We start from the raw sequence: 8,705 nt of genomic DNA, 5'->3' as shown, positions 1-8,705 counted from the left end.
ATTTAGTACCTTACCATAATTCGTATTCTACTTAAGTACACCGTACCTTACGATGTTCCTTAGTTACTCTATCTCTCATCAATCCGTCCTTTGTGTGTGACCCTGTAGGTTTTTGCGACGTTGGCAATTATATTAAATCACGCATTTAACATAATAAACAGTGAGCGGTATCTAGCAACACATCACTGCTACCCAAGACATGAAAATGTCATGTGATCTGACAAAACCTCCTGTGATAATAATTATGTGTATAATTACCCCTTTGCCCTTATGTCTATATTGAACACAAGGTATAGACCGTATCATCCTTGTCCAGTTCAATATTGGGCCCATAGACATTTATCCTGTTACGCAGGATGGGCAAATTCCATCTAGGTCACTCATGTCCCTCAGCATGCTTTGTGGAGTACCCATCAACTGTCTTTATGGTCATCCAGTTACGGACAACGTTGGATCAGCAGCAAAGCACTCGACTCTACATCTAGGGTCCATAGTGGTTTCAGGTCGAAGAGTGGTATACACTATTATCACCATGAGAATAACTTACGACACTTTGCATAACTTTCTATATAGTATTCTCATAGCGGGTCAATCCGGTATAAATATTACTCTTAATATTCATACCTATGTTTAAGACTTGATAACTCTTTATCCATGATCCATGAGATGTGATCATCAGTCTACAAATATAATAGTCTCAATGCTTTAATGTTATCCCACTTCACAATAAAGCTAGACTACAGATACTTTAAGAATAGTGTCCTTATGTTTAATGTGGTCTCATGATCAAGTCACACTTGATGCATTAAACGGACTAACTATTCTAGGGACTTTATTAAACAAACGTAATAAAGAAAAAGCCTTTTATTATTAATAAATAATTCGATACAAGTACCAAAAGTATTGGCCTCTAGGGCTTACACCAACAATCTCCCACTAGCACTAGAGCCAATCAGGTATACCCCTAATGCCCATTGATCTAGTATGGCCATCATGCTTCTGCTGCGCAAGAGGCTTTGTCAGTGGGTCAGCAATATTGTCAAGTGTCGGTACTCTACATATTTTCACATCTCCTCTATCTATTATCTCTCGAATGAGATGATAACGCCTAAGTATGTGTTTAGATCGTTGGTGAGATCTAGGCTCCTTAGCTTGTGCGATAGCACCATTGTTATCACAATAGACACCAATAGGATCCACAATGCTAGGGACTATGCCAAGTTCACTAAGGAACTTTTGATCCAAACAACTTCCTTTGCTGCACTTAAGGCAGCAATATACTCGGCCTCAGTTGTAGAATCAGCGACTGTATCTTGCTTTGAACTTTTCTAGCTCACAGCGCCACCATTTAAGCAAAACACATAGCCATTGGAACCATTCATATTAAAGCGTCTCAGCACTTTGTCTATGTACTATGACTTAGGCCAAGCATTTTATGATCTATCTCTATAGATTCTGATTCCTAATATATAGGCTGCTTCACCTAGGTCCTTCATAGAAAAGCACTTCCCCAACCAAGACTTTACTTGTTGCAGGGTAGGGACATCGTTTCCAATGAGTAATATGTCACCTACATTTAATGCCAGGAAAACGATCATGCTCCCACTAACCTTCTTGTAGACACAAGGCTCATGTTCGTTCTTGATCCATGAGTGATACATCACCTTGATCAGTTATGAGATATCCATATCTCTCACTAGGTGACGTATCCTGCCTGACCTATACTGGTCTTGTTCTACTTGAGCAGGTTGCTCTTAAACAACTACTTGTGTTTCCTGCTCTAATTCCTCCATAGGTGTATCGATGCTTTGTGATTCTTGAATTTCTTCAAGTTCTACTTTCCTCCCACTGATTCCTTTGGAAATAAAATCCTTTTCTAGGAAAACTCCAGTTCGAGCGACAAACACTTTGCCCTCAGAAGGATTGTAGAAATAATACCCTCTTGTTTCTTTAGGATACCCCACAAATAAGCATTTGTCAGATTTGGGCTCAAGCTTAGTTGAAATTTGTCGTTTCACATAAACTTCGCAACCCCAAATCTTCATGTAAGACATATGTGGTTTCTTACCACTCCATATCTCATATGGTGTCTTCTCAACCTTTTTGGATGGAACACAGTTAAGTGTATAAGCTGATGTCAATAGTGCATATCCTAAAAAAAAAAAAGGGTTTGGAAGATCGGTGTGACTCATCATGGATTGGACCATGTCCAACAGGGTTCGATTTCTTCTCTCAGATACATCATTCCATTGGGGTGTTCCAGGAGGAGTAAGTTGGGATAGGATCTCACACTCTTTCAGATGGTCATCAAACTCTAGGCTTAAATACTCACCACCTCGATCTGATCGAAGAGTTTTAATATTCTTACCTAGTTGGTTTTTGTACTTCATTCTTGAATTCCTTGAACTCTTCAAAGGACTATGATTTGTGTTTCATTAAATACACATAACCATATCTACTGAAATCATCAGTAAATGTGATGAAGTACTGAAAACCTCCTTTGGCTGGCATGTTCAGTGGTCCACATACATCAGTATGTATGAGGGCCAAAAGATCATTATCTCTTTCACCTTTTCCTGTGAATGGAGACTTTGTCATCTTTCCAATTAAACAAGATCTGCATGTCTCATATGATTCATAATCAAAAGAGTCCAACAGTCCATCTTTATGGAGTTTGGAAATGCGTTTCTCATTTATGTGGCCTAATCGACAATGCCAAAGGTAAGTTGGATTTAACTCATTAGGTTTCATCCTTTTAGTATTAATGTTATAAATAGGCATTTCAAGATCAAGGACATATAGTCCATTGTTCATTTGTGCAGTAGCATAGAATATATCATTCAAATAAATTGAGCAACAATTGTTCTTTATTATAAATGAAAAACCAAACTTGTCCAAACAAGAAATGGAAATAATATTCCTGCTAATTGCAGGTACATAATAACAGTTCTCTAACTAAATTATTAAACCACTAGGTAAAGTCAATACATAAGTTCCTACGGCTAAAGCAGCAACCTTTACTCCATAGCCAACTCGTAGGTCGACCTCACCTTTTTCCAAATCTCTACTCCTTTTTAGTCCCTGCACATTTGTACAAATGTGAGAACCGCATCCAGTATCTAATACCCATGATGCAGAAGTAGATAAATTAATTTCAATAACAAAAATACCTGAAGTTGGAGTCTCTACTCCATTCTTCCTATCTTCCAGGTACTTTGGGCAGTTCCTCTTCCAGTCTCCGGTCTTACCGCAATGGAAGCAGGTGCCTTCTTTTGTTATGCCTCCACTAGGCTTCAAAGCAGCAATAGTGGGTTTGGGTTTGACAACTTCCTTGCCTTTCCCTTTTTCATGTTCGAGGACAATCCTCATGTTTCGGTACCAATCCAGAAAATTTGTCCCAGACAATTTCTCCTTATCAAGGATTGATCGCAGGATGTTGTTAGAGGTGTTTGTTGTCATGGTAATCTACATAAGGATTCATGAAAATATAAGTATCATCGACATATTTAATTAGGCCTTTAATTAAATATGCTCCCACTATTTTACTCAAAACAAATGACCCTCATCATTTGATTCGGAAAATCCCGTTGGAAGATTTTCTAGTGGGTCGAGATCCATATTTCACTTCGTTCTAAGTCCGCGTAGGCGGATTACACAAAACTAGGTTATTTAGGTAGGAACTCCTTCCAATTGTATCTCATACAACTCTCGAAAATTTCAGTTGGGTGAATAACTCCTTATTCCAATCCATCATATGGATCATTCCCAACTCTTGCTTCTAAACATATATAATAAAATTATAATTAAGTTTGACTCATCGTTTTAGCAGTTGGATATTACAATTATCCCATCGCACCTTAACTAATACAAAACATGCACCTCGCGTAGGCGAAACCTACATTATTCGATACTAGTCTTGATGAGTGCTAAAACTTGGAAAGCAAACATATATAATATTCTCATAATTTGTTTAGTTAAGTTTGACCCATTGTTTTAACAGTTGGATATTACAATTATCCCATCACACCTTACTAATATAGAACATGCACCTCGCGTAGACGAAACCTACATTATCCGATACTAGTCTTGATGAGTGTTAAAACTTGGAAAGCATAAACTTAATATTTAATTTGAGGGAATTGCAATTTTTCTGATCTCACCGGCTTATTTATCATATAAATCGCCTCTCACATGCATCAACATACATTCACATGCATCAACATACATACATACATAATGAAACAGTTATGGCCCCTAGCGCAATTGTTCTCCCAAGCCAATGAGAGAACCTAAGCTAACCTACAATGATCTAAGCTTCTCCAAGCAAGATCTTCAAGGTTGTCCTCCTCTGGCACTGACTTCTTTGCTTTCTTCATATCATTACATTACAAAAAGAAACTCGTTTTACATACGAGGGAGTGAGATGAGAAAAGAAGTTACATTTGGGAGATAAAGAGAGAGGCACGACACGCAGGTCGTATTTTAAAACCCAAAGCAGAATAAAGGAAAACTAAGGCCATAACCGATCACCACAAGACAATAATAAACATTTTATTATTATTATTATTATTATTAATTCCTTTAACTAATTAAAACCAAATTAAATTTCGACGACCGATCACACTACGCAAAGCCGAAATTTTAATGAACAATTCATTTAAAATCGATGTCGTTTTTCGCATCAACACTTGATACTTTTAAAGCACCGAGTTAGCCGAACGGGTGAATTTTGCCTTGCGTTAACTGGTTAACCATATGCGTTAACCGGTTAACACTGTTTGAAAAACTGTTAGAAAATTCTTTTCTGCCTTGCGTTAACCGGTTAACCAAATGCGTTAACCGGTTAACACTGTTTGAAAATCTCTTGGAAAACTGTTTTCCGCCTTGCGTTAACCGATTAACCAAAAGCGTTAACCGGTTAACACTGTTTGAAAAACTCAAAAAAAATTATTTCGTATTGCGTTAACTGGTTAACCATATGCGTTTGTAAGACCCCAATTTTGTCCCTAAGATCCCTCATGGCATCATAGCATATCATTTCATTGCCTCAAGGATCATTGTGCACCTTGCCTCCTTCCCTGTGGGTGGGTTATCTTTTGAGAGTGATTTCTTGATCACCAAGCATGTTTTGCATTTGTATATCATTGCTTTTCTTTTTATCACTAACCAAAAGTACAAAAATATGTCATCTAACCTTTGCCTTGCAGATGAAGCAATCAATAGTCAAAGCAGTCAAAGGCAGCCATTGAGCAGTAGATGGTGGCCATTCTTGAGAATTTGGGCACCATAATCATTATCAAGAGTTCATATGAGTTGTGATATCATTTGGAATCAAAATCTCAAGTGGTAGAGGCTTGGAATTCATCAGGACATTCTTCAGTCAACTGGAACCCTAGCCAGTCAACTGCAAAGTCAACTGTGATTTTGGAGGTGGGAAGTGATGGGAAATACTTCATTCATGTTCAAACAAGTCTCATTTGACATTTTAAACACTCATTTTGAAGGATTTGAGGTCCAGTCAAAATTTGCCAAAAATAGAAAGTGACCTATAATTTGAACTTTCCAAAAATGGAAAGGTTTTCATCCAACTTCAACTCAATATTACATGACCAAAAATGCTTCAAATGAAATTTTGTTGAACATGAAAGTTGTAGATCTCTCTCTCCCATTTCCAAAAAGTCCAAGATCATCCATTTCTCATGTGTGGTTAAGGAGATATGATCAAAACATGGCAAGGTGTACTTGAAGATTCAAATGTGCATAACTTCTCAACCAAATGTCCAATTCAAGTGGCTCTTTTTGCTAAATTCTTGTCATGACCTATAATTTCCAAATCTTGCATAACATTGCATAATTTTTCATTTCATAATCATTTGCAAAATTTTGGATTTTTGGAGGGAATTTCTAAAATTTAAAATTGGTGAATCATTTGAATATTTGGCCTTCACCATTGATTTTAAAATTCATTTTGAGTGAAAATAGCTTGCATTTCGTGTACTGTTCATTCACCATTGCCATGCATAAGGGTGAAATGCAAATTTGCAAAACACCTCCATTTTCCCTAATTTCAATTACCAATTGATTAATCTTGATTAAGCATGACTAATAGGGAGTATATAACCTCAAACCCTAACAGAAAATCATAACCACACTTCACAAATTTCAGATCTCAAAAATTTCTCTCAAACTTTCTCTCATTTTTTCTTCACAATTCTTCAATCCATTTGCATTTTCCTTGCTTAATTCATCATCTAGCATCATCACTGAGTAAGATTCAAGCAAGATTCAAGTGGATTCGTGCAAATTGAAGCTGCTCAAAGCAAGAACTCATCAATGGTGAAATCCTGAATCTGTGGATTCGAGCTCAATTGAACATCAAGATTTCATCTATTCACTCATACAAGCTTGCTAGAACACAATTGAAGCATTGCCAGGCCTTGAAACCACACGAATCCAAAGCTGCTCTTCAAGAGGTTTTAAATCGATTCTCTCTATTCTCAATTTCATTATGCTAAACCTGTAGATCGTGTTTGTGTGAGCATTCTGAGCTTTGTTTCACTTAATTTGATGCCATATCCATTGAGTTTCGAAGAATTAAAGTTTGCATGTGGAAATTTATTTTGCTCGATCCATAAGAATTGTGATGTTACATGCTTGATGATTACTTGATTCATGATCCTTGATGTAAGATCTACATGAATGTATGCTTAGTTTTAAATTCTGGAAAAAAATTGTTCATGTTGTTCTTGAATGCTTGCTGTTCATCGCGTTTTGTTGGAGAAGATGATTCAGCTAAGGCCACGGTTTTGAACTTGGTTTGGCAACGCAAAAGCGTTCTCTTAGGTGTGTTAGGGCTTTCGTTCCATTGGTTGCATGGAGCGCTCCATGCTGAGCGCTGATTGGCCAAGGCTTTGTGTTGATGAAACGCCGCGTTTGGTCTGGGCGCCAACTCCAATTTTCAAATTAATTCATTTAAATCCTATTATTTCATTTTCCATTTCAATTTTTATTTCATTTTCAATTGCATCTTCAAAAATTCATAACAATTCAAATATTCATCCAAATAATATGGGGATTTTTGCTATGGTTTTCTTTTTCTCTCTAGTTTTTTATCAACATGAAAATCAAAGTTGTGCCTGGCTGATTAAATATTTTGCCTAGGGTTTTTGTATGTGTATGCATGTTGACATTACCTTGCCTTTTCCTTTGTGAAATAATGATTGTTGATCCTATGAATCTGAAAATTTACATGTTGAAACTAGACACTTTGCTGGATATTTTGGTGCTGAGTTTGCTTTTTATCATTTGTGGTTTCTGGTTTGTGATTTTTCTAAGTAGGTGTGACAATTTGTGTCACACCTTGTGATGTTCATCTTGTGCTATGTGTTTACCCTATCAAATGATGCTCAATTTTTCTGATTTTTTGCATGCTGATCATATGAGATATCTTGAATATGCATGATTTTTTTCAGATTTTTGTGAATCATTTCTGATTTAATTGAGATTTTTCATTCTGGTTGGTCACATTTGTGCTTTAAAATAGTCTTGAACTTCAATTGATCATGAAATGGATTTGGTATATGATATTGATGTGAGACTTTTTGCTATGTGTCAATAATTGATTGAAGTTGACTCATGTTAATTTTCAGCTTCTATTTTAAATTTTTTCTCCATCTTTGACCCTAGGCTTTGACCTAGTGGTTTACCTCTCATGTTTGAAGCTTTGTTTCAGGTTACACATTCAAGTTATACAATTGATGATGTCCCATCTTGAGAGAATTTGATATTTGCTTTTGATTACTAATGTGTGTTTTGTAGGTTGATGTTGACTATCTTGAGTTTGACTTGTGGCTTATGCCTTTGCCTATATTGGTTATCTGTTGCATTAACTGTTGGTTGTTTGTCTGTATAGTTGTACTGATTTGTTTGATGTTTCCACAGGTACATTAGTTGCTTAAGTTCACTTTTGAACTTGCTTTTGCTTGGTTGCTTAACCACTTAGGTATAACCTCTCTTCTTCATGTAGTCTGGAAGACCTGGCCTGTTATGTGGTCAGGCACATGTCTGAAGTCCTCCTTAAGAGGCAATGCTTGTGATTGTTTACTCTTTGTGCCAAGCAAGAAAAGTCCTCATATGAGGCAATTGGTAGATAAAAGAGATGTGTAGTCCATCTCCTACTATTCAGTGTGTCATCCCTTTGCTCACATAACATGTTGATGCATTGTGGATATTAACCCAAGATCTATAGATTCATTCACTTGTGGAGAGAGTTCCAACTTTCTGAACTCCCACACATTCTATCATTCAATGCTCTCCCTGACCAGGGATAAGAGCTATGAGGCACACCCCTCATCTCCATTTCATCTGCTTCACCTTAACCCTCAATGTTAAGGTTAAGAGCACAACTTACCCCATTCCAATTGACTTTAAAGTCTAACCTTGCTTGAGCCTAATTGCTTGTATATAGTGTGTGGTAATTGCCTTGTGTGCTTGCTTACTTGATTCATCTGTGCATATTTGCTTGAGTGTGCCTTAGTGCATTTATCATCATCATTTGTATATCATTTCATAAACTTTGCTTTATAGCATCTTTGCTTTGTCCATGGAGGAGACAAGCATAAGTCCATTACTTGGCAGTTGTTCCAATGATATGGTGTGAGACTAGTATAAGTCTATTGATTGGCATCTGGTATCATTGTTTTGTT

The sequence above is a fragment of the Lathyrus oleraceus genome, chromosome 7 (assembly GCF_024323335.1).
Source record: "Lathyrus oleraceus cultivar Zhongwan6 chromosome 7, CAAS_Psat_ZW6_1.0, whole genome shotgun sequence".
In the NCBI taxonomy this organism is placed as follows: domain Eukaryota; kingdom Viridiplantae; phylum Streptophyta; class Magnoliopsida; order Fabales; family Fabaceae; genus Lathyrus; species Lathyrus oleraceus.
The sequence above is the reverse complement of the archived record's forward strand: the minus strand, read 5'-3'. Positions refer to the sequence as shown.